Genomic DNA, 11,368 nt, shown 5'->3' with positions numbered 1-11,368 from the left:
TTTTAAGGAAAATAGCCAATTGATTTATAGTTATTTAGCTGCTAAGATCACAGTCAAGAGAAATGTTAGCCATTAGTCCATAATCAATATTCATAAACAATATATAAATTGGGAATTGGTCATAATTGCTTGAAGATGTAAATGATGCATATTTTAACATGAAAGTTCAATTTAAGTTCAAAAACTAATTATCATTCAAACAAACCAAAAAATCAAACAAATAAATCCAAACACATAAAAATTTAAACCAAATATTCACCTAATCATCCAAATCATTCAAAATGTTTTAACAATTGTTTTAAGTTCATCTTCAACCTATGAAAACAAGCAAGAAAAGGTTTAGTCATCAATCGGTGGGTCGAAAGGAGGAAAATGTGCTCGCATAGCTGCCATATCGAGTGTAAGTGCATTGAGCCTTTCGTCCATAGCATTGAATCGATGATCTATTGCTTCGCGGTTAGCTCGCATCTCCCGTTGATTCTCCAATTGTTGAGCCCCCATAGCAGTTAAGTGGGACTCTATGGATGCAAACCTCATGTCAAATGTCTCCATGAACGATCGAAAATATGGAGGCATCTGACTCTCTTGCTGGACTGGCTCGTCCTCAGCTAGGTTAACAGGATCATTGACATCCCGAAGAAGATCTTCAAGCTCTAGATCATCAGCAGCCGATGTCGGTTCCGGAGCAGCTTGTGAAGAGCTAGCACCCGGTGTTTTTGGGGTTGAACGAACCCATTGATCTTTATCCCCGCTCCATCTCGATTTACGCAAAGAATTTAGATTGATTTGGTTTTTAATAGGGATGGCTATATCAAGTTGTACCTTAAGCTTGGCTTTGATAAACATATTACTAAGAAGACAACCGTAAACTAAGGTTTCTACTTGTTTAGAAGGGACATTGTTTACGGTTTCAACTAGTTCAGCAAAAATTATTTGTGGCAGGTTTATTTTCTTATTTTTCTGGATACAATGTATCCACCATAAATCTAAAGCTCTAAGAGTGGAGTATTTGCGTCTGGATGGTCTGAACCACCAAGAGATTATCAGATGAAGAAAAAGATCGTGGTGATCTGACAAGTACTCACACTAGCCTTAGCTTTATAAGGAGTACCTACTACTTCTCACTCATTATCTAAGTCGTCGTTATCTAGACCAAAAGTGTTAGCGATTGAGTCGGAGTCAATATGAATTTATTGGCCTAGGAGATAAGACCGAATATTGACAATGGCAGTTTGGGATTTGTTTTGGACACAAACCGCATTAGAATAGAAAATACGAACGAGTTGGTGATAAACGACAGGTTCAAGCTGAAATAGTTTATCAAATTTCTAAGATTGAAGAGTAGGAAGATATTTAAATTTCATATATCATAGCTTGAAGTGAAGGGATACGTTCTTCCTGGATATTATAAGACTCGAATAGATTTTCAAACCTAGTGTAAAGATCTCTACGGCTATGTTCGTTAAAACACGAGTTTTTAATTGTCATCTCAGGTTCATTTGGATTAGGATTTGGAGGTGGAATAGGAGGTCGGTTTGGTGGTTGGTTTGATCGACTAGACGATGACCTAGGGCGTTTAGACATAATTTTAAATAGAAATGGGATAAGGATACCTGCAATTTGAAAATACATGTATGCAACAATATCAATCCCAAAACTCAATACGAGTCCTCAATATTCAACGTTCTCTAAAAACTAACCTAATGGACAATTTTGAAAACTCTTTGAAAAATTAAGTTTAAAAATCATTATATAGTCTTCAAAACAACATAATTAAATAAAAAAACAACAATTTAAAACAAAACATTTTTTTATTTCTAAAATTTTAAAAAATTGAGGAAATTTTGTGTTTTTGATGAAATTAGTTATATTTTTAGTTCTAAACTACAATCTAACAAATGCCCAGTAACTATTTCTAACTAGAACTAACTAAAACTAGTCATATGTCCAAAAATCAATAAAATAGTATTTTAGAAAAGTTTACTTTGAAAAATCGAGATTGAGTGAGATTTGTTGTTGTTTGCACGATTTTGATGATGATAGAAGGATTAGGAGTTGAAAACCGAGTGAAATCCGACTTAAATTTGTTGATTTTGAGCAAATGGAGTATTTGGGTTGAGAGAGGTCAACTGGCGGAGAGTATTTTTGAGTTTGGGGGTTTTGGCAAAATAAAATTTTAGGGATTTAAAGCCTAAACCCGACAAGGGGTATTAGTACCCATTGAAGGGTATCGATACACATTCTAAGAGGGTATCAGTACACATTCAATATATATCGATACCTAGCAAGGGGATATCGATACCTGGTGCACAAAAATGTCAAAAATCTGCTTTTAATCACTTAGAATGCAAAATTAATCAGCTCTAGTGGCATTGACAACTTATATTACGAAAATTAACTATGTTCAATCAATCAAATCTACCCTTAAATTCCATTTAAACATATTATTAATTTTCACTAAAGATCATAAACTCCCCATAACTATTAGCATAGAATGCATTCAAAAATGTTATTTTTATAAGCATTTTTAATTTGCTAATTAAAAGTGCTAAATTTATTTTAAACACTAAGTTAAGGTAGGTCAGTTAAACCTAATTCTCTCCTAAGTGTCCAAAATCTTTCTTTGTCTAAAGGTTTTATAAAAATATCAGCTATTTGATGCAAAGTATCAACAAATTCTAGAACTACATCTCCTTTTGTGACATGATCTCTAATGAAATGATGTCTAATTTCAATGTGCTTAGTTCTAGAGTATTGGATGTGATTTTTAGTGAGACAAATAACATTAGTATTGTCACACTTGATAGGTATGGTACCAGCTTCAATTCCATAGTCTAAAAGTTGTTGTTTTCTAATCCATACAACTTGTGCGCAACAATTACCGGCTGAAATGTATTCCACTTCAGTGGTAGATAATGCAACACTATTTTGTTTCTTTGAAAACCAAGAAATCATCATATTTCCTATGAATTGACAAGTACCGAAGGTGCTTTTTCTATCTATTTTGCATCCTCCATAATCCGTATCAGAGAAGGCATGCAAGCTAAAGCTAGAGTCTCTAGGATACCAAAGTCCTAAGCTAGGAGTGTCCTTAAGGTATCTAAAGATTCTCTTAATGGATTGTAGATGTGATTCCTTAGGACATGATTGAAATCTAGCACATAAGCAAACACTAAACATAATGTCATGTCTACTTGCGGTTAGATAAAGTAAAGAACCAATCATTGACCTATATAGTTTAACATCGACACATTTACCTCCTTTATCTTTGTCAAGCTTTGTAGATGAGCTCATAGGAGTGGCTTGAGGTTTCACATTCTATAGTCCAAACTTTTTGAGCATATCTTGAACGTACTTTGCTTGATTGATGAAGATGTCATCTTTCCTTTGCTTGATTTGGAGCCCCAAGAAAAATAAAAGCTCCCCTATCATTCTCATCTCAAATTCACTCTGCATTAGCTTAGAAAAATATTGGCAAAGAGCATCATTAGTAGAACCAAATATTATATCATCAACATAAATTTGTACTACTAATAAATCTTTTCATTTTCTTTTTATAAACAATGTAGTGTCAACATTCCCTTTTGAAAAACCTTTTTCAATTAAAAAATTAACAATCTTTCATACCAAGCTTTAGGAGCTTGTTTTAAACCATAAAGAGCTTTTGTCAATTTAAAAACATGATTTGGAAATTTTGAATCTTCAAAACCAGACGGTTGTTCCACATACATTTCTTCTTTTACAAAACCATTTAAAAATGCACTTTTTACATCTATTTGATATAATTTAAATTCATTGAAACATGCAAATGCTAATAACATTCTAATTGCTTCCATCCTAGCTATGGGAGCATATGTTTCATCATAGTCTATTCCCTTTTCTTGAGTATAGCCTTGAGCAACAAGTTTAGCATTGTTCCTCACTATATTACCACTCTCATCTAGTTTGTTCCTAAACACCCATTTTGTACCTATAGTAGATTTATCACTAGGCCTTTCAACTAATGTTCATACTTTACTTCTCTCAAATTGATTTAACTCTTCTTGCATAACCATAATCCAATTTTCATCGGTTAATGCTTCTTTAACATTTTTAGGCTCTATGCATGAGATAAATGTAACATAATTACATACAACCCTAAAATCTCACTATCCTTGACATAGTTGTACTCTCTTGGGTATGTGATTTCCTTTTCTTCAATGGTTAGATTCTTGAAGGCATCTTGAGTTTCCACATCCTTCACTTCTTCCTTTGATGATGGTTCTCCAACATCATGTCTAACGTCATGTGCATTTATAATACCTACATCATCATTAACACAAGAATCCTTCCTCGGAAGGGGATTATCATCGAAAACAACATGTATAGACTATTCTACCACTAAAGTTCTTTTATTAAATACCCGATAAGCTTTAGAATTTAAGGAGTAACCCAGAAAAATTACTTAATCACTTTTAGCATCAAATTTGCCAAGATTATCTTTATCGTTGTTTAAAACAAACATTTGCATCCAAATGATGAAAATAACTAATGTTAGGCTTTTTATTTTTGAAAATTTCATATGGATTTTTTTTCAAAATAAGCCTAATCATTACTCGATTTATAACATAACAAGCAGTATTGGTGGCTTCCGCCCAAAAATATTTTGGCAAATTGTTTTCACAAAGCATGGTTCTAGCCATTTCTTCTAAAGTTCTATTTTTCCTCTCAACAACTCCATTTTGTTTAGGGGTTTTAGGTGCTGAAAAATTATGGCTAATCCCATTTGAATTACAAAAATCGGTAAATCCAAGATTTTCAAATTCAGTACCATTATAACTCCTAACACTTGAAATTGAGTAACCTTATTCATTTTGGATTACTTTTGAAAACGTGATGAAATTTTCTAATGCTTCATCTTTAGTACTTAAAAATAGAACCCAAATATATATAGAATAACCATATACTATTACAAAACCATATTGTTTTCCACCAAAACTAATAGTCCTAATTAGCCCAAAAAGATCTATATGGATCAATTGTAATACTCTACTAGTGGATACATTATTAATGGATTTAAAGGAAATTTTCTTTTTTTCCCTTTTGGGCATGCATCACAGATTTTATCTTTATAAAATTTTAATTTTGAAAACCCTCTTACTAAATCTCCTTGAATTAGTCTTTGTAAAAACTCATGCTTGTATGTCCTAGTCTCCTATGTCATAACCAACTATCATGTTCATCCTTGGCAACTAGGCATAAATTAGTCATATTTATTGAATCTAAATGCACCATGTAAATATTTCCTATTCTATGACCAATAAGCATAATTCAATTAGATGCAATGTTAATAATTTTACAACCATTTGTTTCAAACAAGACATTGTATCCTAATTGACTAATACTCAATAGATTATGCTTTAACCCATTTACATATAATACTTTTTCTATTTGTATGGAAAATGTATTACCTATAGTACTTATACCTTCAATGTAACCTTTTGAGCTGTCACCAAAGGTTACCACTCATTCAGTTTTTTTAGTTAAGCTCTATAAACCAGTTCTTGTCACTGGTCATGTGTCTTGGGCATCCACTATCAAGGAACCATGAGTTTGAACTCGTATTTCGTGCCTTGAAGCAATGCTCCTTTTCCTACAAACATAGATTAATTTTTTATTTTTGGTACCCAAATTCTTTTGGGTCCATATTCATTAGTTCCTAAAATCCTAGTCCCCTTAGGTATCCATTTATTTAAGATATCATTATACTTAGTAGTATTGAGTCCTTTATGGACCTATATACTTCTAAGAATTTTACCATTAGAGGTTCTTTGGTGACCTCTATGATTGTAAGATTTAAAATTCTTTCTAATATAGTTGGATTTTGAACTTTCTCCTTTTTCAAAACGTTTTGTTCCAACTTTATTGAAAGAAGCTTTAAGATCATCAATTTTCTTTTGATGATCGTCATTTACTCTTGAAAGTAAGTTATTCAAATCAATATTTTTCTTTTCAAACTCATTTAATTTGATTTACAAATTTTTAATCTTACTCTCAAGATCAATGTTGGTCTTGGATATGAGATCTTTTTCGGTTTTCAGTTTTGAAATATCTTTCTTGTATTTTTGAAAACAATTTCTCATAATCCGAAGCCAACCCATTGTATTCCTCTAATAACTCATCAAAAGAATAATCTTCTAAATCAAATGAGTTAGAGGTTACCTGATAATCTTCCCCGGTGGCCATCAAGCACAAGTTTACTACTTCTTGTTCCTCTTCATTGGATGATTCATCATCGTTCCAAGTAGCCACGTGTGCTTTCTGTTTCTTCTTAGAATGACCATTCTTCTTCAATTGTGGGCAATCGTATTTAACATGGCCGAGCTTTTTTGCATTCATAGCAAATGATAGGGTCCTTCTCATTTGGTTCATTTTTTAAGCCTTCATTTCATTTGAATTTTCTTCCTCTGTTGGGCTTCATTAATTTTCTGAACCGTTTGGCAAATAATGTCATTTCTTCATCATCGTCATCGTCATCAGAATCACTCTCATTTTTTGTGGATTTGAGAGCAACTCCAACATTCTTCTTTTTCTCCGTCTTCTTCTTTGTCTCGTTCTTCTTCTCGAGGTCTACCTCATCTTAAATCATCATTTCATGAGTGAGGAGAGAACCAATGAGCTCATCAAGAGTTAAAGACTTTAGGTCTTTAGCTTCGATAATCGTCGTCTTCTTCGATTGCCAAGCTTTTGGAAGAGAATAAATTATCTTCCTCACAAGCTTCTCTTTTGGAATAATTTCTCCATATTCCTTGAGGCCATTGACAATCATGGAAAATCTATCTGTCATAGCTTTGATATATTCTCCTAGATTCATCTAGAAATTTTCATAGCTATGAATAAGAAGACTGATTTTAGATTCTTTTACCTCGTTGGTTCCTTCATGAGTGACTTGAAGTTTGTCTCATATCTCCTTGGCGGTTGTACAAGATGATACTCTCTCGTATTCATCTGGTCCAAGTGCACAGAAAAGAATATGGATAGCCTTTTAGTTGAGCTGGAAAAATTTCGTCTCTTATTTACTCCACATATTCGGATCTGTGGATGGTTCAGTGTATTCGTTCATCACGATTTTTCATGCTCCTATGTCACTATCTTGAATGAAGTATATCATCCTATTCTTCCAATAAGCGTAATTAACTCTATTGAAGAAATGAGGCTTGTTGACGGCCTGAGAATCAAGAACGAAGTCGAAGTTTGATGTAGAGGCCATTGATGACTTGAATATCGATTGAACTCTTCCTGAATCTACTCAAGATGTGGTAAAACCTTCAAATTAGTGTAGCTCTTATACCAATTGTTGAATTAATCGATTGGATGAATAGGCCAAGAGGGGGTGAATTGGCAATTAAAACGTAGGTGGAAGCTTTTGCAGAAAATTAAAAATATTTGCACAGCGATTTAGAGTGTTTCGACTTTCTCAACCAAAGTCTACGTCCACTACCTTAGCTATTCACACTAAGGATTTTCCATAAATTCTCTAATTTGTCTTTCTTTTGATGACAAAGAGTAACCTTACAACTCCCCCAAGAGTTATACCCCAAATTCTTGATAACACTCTCTCCCAAAGAGAAAATTACAAATTCGCAAACTTTACAAAAAAAACCTCACACGGTAGATTGTTTGCACAATTCTAGAATAAGGAAAGAACACTCGAAGATGAATACAATTGAGCACAAAATGTGTTCTTGAAAGAAAAATGAATATTGAATGAAAATTGGCTTGAATTTCTCAAACTTGATGTTTGATGCTTTCTCTCATGATTCTTTTTCAATTCTTGTTGATCATAGGCTTCAGAACTTGTTTAAATACACATTGGATCAATTCTAAACGTTTGGGATCATTGGTGAAGTCAATAGAGCCGTTGTTGTATGTTTTCTATTTAAAAAATCTGTTGAGAGCGTAGGGGTATCGGTACATCTTCAAAGGGTATCGGTACCTCTCGTGTAAAATTCAAATATTTCGACCGTTATTTGGTCAGGGGTATCGATACACCTATGGCATTCGATGTTTCTCGGAGCCAATTTTGACATGAGGGGTATCCGTACATTCGGCTATGTATCGGTACCTATATTTCATTCGAAATTAAGGGGTATCGGTACATCCAAAGAGTGTATCGGTACCTCCCTACTTAAAACTCATTTTTGGCTCGATTAAGGTTCGAAATACTTTGTAAAAATTGTTTCAAAAATATTTTAAGATTGAAACACAATTTTACACTTAAATAAGGAGTAAAATTGACATTTGAAAAACTTGGAGTAATGTTTTTAATATTCGAATAATATAATCGAATATATAATTTTGAATCGAAAATAAAATCTTAAAACTCATTAACACTTTATTTTTTATATCGAAACATCAAAATATTTTCAACAACATTAATTATAAATATTATAATATTATATTTATAATATAATTTTTAAATTTATTAAATATATAATAAAATTTATAACTTGTATTATGAAAACCGTGGGAATCCAAAATGACGAAGATGTGGAATAACCAAAATCTTCACACATGGGATGAGGATGGGGAAGTTTTATCCCTAAAGCTCAAATAGGATGGGGACGGAGATTGTTATGCCTGAACCGTGGGGAAAATCGAACTGTACCCGTGTGAATAACAGTGGGATCCCCAAAAAATATCCATAGAGATCCCTAATATTTTACAAAATTTTAAAAATATATTTATAATCATTTACCTATATACCCTTAATATATATTTTAATAAAAATTATATAATAAAATTATGAAATTACGTGTTGTCATTGTTACATCTCAAAGGAACTAAAATTGAAGTTAAGATATTTTCTCATTTAATAAACATTGATTGTTGAGATTGAAAATGGGTGTTAGATGAATATTATAGATAGAGATTATCATATTGACGTTTTTCACTATTGTTAGATGAATGTTTGAAACTTTCATATTATGGATAGAGACCAATTTGAGATAATCTGATATATCTTACAAGTTTTAGGCGTTGCATTGATTTTAAAAATGTTTATTTATTTTTTGGGATGGAGATTAACCGAAATCTACAAGGATCCGTGAGGGATGGGTATGGGGACAAAAAACCATGAAACATATAATAAGGATTCCTAAAACCGTATCCGCAAGTATTGGAGACGGATTGGGTAATGCAAAACCGTCTCTGCTCCGCCTCATTGTCACCCGTAACTAAAAGATTAATGAAAAATAATGGACAAAAATTAATACAATTATTTTAATAATGATTTATGTTATAATTAATTTTTATTTTAGTTGATTTTTTAATTGATAATAAAATATGTTATTTGACATATTTTATTTTATAAAATATCAAACTAGTTACAGTTAATAGTCAGATGATGACAGTGAAATAAAAAAATACAAGTTTTGTGACTTCAATACAAGTTTTAAAAGTTTAGTAACTGAAATGCAAATTCCCTAGAACTTTAGAGACCATTTTTGTAGTTTACCCTAGATTTTATAACATTTTCTTTTCTTTTGCGCACGACTTTTTCCTTTCCCTGAAGTTCTATTTTCTTAAAAAAGAAACCATTTTACAAATTTAATTTGGGCAAGCAGAAACAATAGTTTCATACATCACTTAAGGTATAATATAGTTTGGGTCAATGAAAAACCCATGTTTGCAGAAATCGTGTTTAGATTTACAACTGGCCATGTGCAATTCCTTGACTTACTTTTAGCTTTAGCTAAAGTCCCCCTCCTTCCCCCTTCTCTCCGCACCATTCCAAAACTTTCATTTCCAGTTTTCCACAAGATACAAGTTGCTTTGACTCTCTCAATAAAACCATTTTCCCAATCATACACCGCTATTAGTTTCGGCTGTGGGTCTAGAAATTTTTTTTTAAGATAAACACATATATATTAATAATAAAAATTTTTGACGTCATAAAATTTCAAGATGATTACAAATATATCAATGTGATACTAGTTTGCTGCGATTTAGTTATAAATGAACAATCTTGATTGTGTGTGTTGAGTGGTTCTACAAAGCACTTTTACAAAATTATCATTATAAATGTGATAAATATAGGTCGACATAAATCAATCTTTAGAAGGAAACGTGTAGAGATGTTGTTTACCGGCAGTTAAATGGATAGAATTTAGGTCCATTTCCATACAATTTGCCACGACCAACTTACGCAAAGTGTTGAAATACTATTGGCCATGCATGCAAATTCCACAGAAATTTATAAAAGAAATGGTCCAATATTTATTTATGAATAAAAGTCATTTTCACGTGTTCGGTTTGTCCCCTTACCCTTGCTGTCCTCACCAGTCCAAATTTGCTGCTCTTTCGAGTTTTGCTTCCAACGAAAATTACGGTGGAAATTGCACTTTCGATACCCACTTACTGTTTACCGACAAAGATGGATATCAAACTATGGTAAATTGCATTCACATCAAATCACAAAACGTGTGAATCAAGCACCATCATTTTACATTATATTACTTTTTGACCTTCTAACAAAATTATTTTTTAATTTATCAATATGGTGATTGAATAAATTATTATGTTTGAATTCTGAATAAAATTAATATTAGAAAAAGTTGTCTCTCATACGAAGAAAAATAATCTCAGTTTTAAATAGGGATGGGAACAGGTCGGGTTTCGGCCAACCCGATCCCATCCAAAAATTTATCACCTGAACTCAATCTGATCTAATTTTTTGAGATAAAAATCAAACATGACCCGAAACGATATGAAATAATAAAAAATATTATTTTTATTCAATAAAAATAGAGATTTAATTGAAAAAATAATATATAAAGGGTATTATTGTAATTTCCTTTAAATATATAAGATAAAATTATATTTCTTTCGGGTCAGATTTAGGGTGGTCATGTCGGGTATTTTCACCCTAAACCTGAACTTGACCCAAACTTAATTTATTTTAGAAAAAACCTAAACCGATCGGGTTGGATCGAAACCGTCGGATTCAAGTTCCATCAACAACAACAACAACAACAACAAAACCCAATTCCCATATGCAATGGGGTAAGGGGGAGGTAGGGTAGTAGGCTGCCCCCAACGCCAGGTTGAGAGTAGCTTCCGTGGAAGACCTCCGGCAGTCAGAAAAATAAAAATATAGATAAAATGCAATGCATGTATAAATAAATACATAAATACATAGTTGTATAGTATTCATATGCAGTCATTAATATCATTAATATCATATGCGCGTCTGTAATGGACAGTAATCTTTGTATATAGACAGAAACGTAAGATCCGACTAAATTTAAAAGTGGAGAGAATGATACACAGAAGTCAAACGATAGCAAGCCCAGTTCTAAGCCTTCATAAATACCAATAACAGAAACGG

The sequence above is a fragment of the Hibiscus syriacus genome, unplaced genomic scaffold (genome assembly GCF_006381635.1).
Source record: "Hibiscus syriacus cultivar Baekdansim isolate YM2019G1 unplaced genomic scaffold, ASM638163v2 tig00110160_pilon, whole genome shotgun sequence".
Lineage (NCBI taxonomy): Eukaryota > Viridiplantae > Streptophyta > Magnoliopsida > Malvales > Malvaceae > Hibiscus > Hibiscus syriacus.
The sequence above is the reverse complement of the archived record's forward strand: the minus strand, read 5'-3'. Positions refer to the sequence as shown.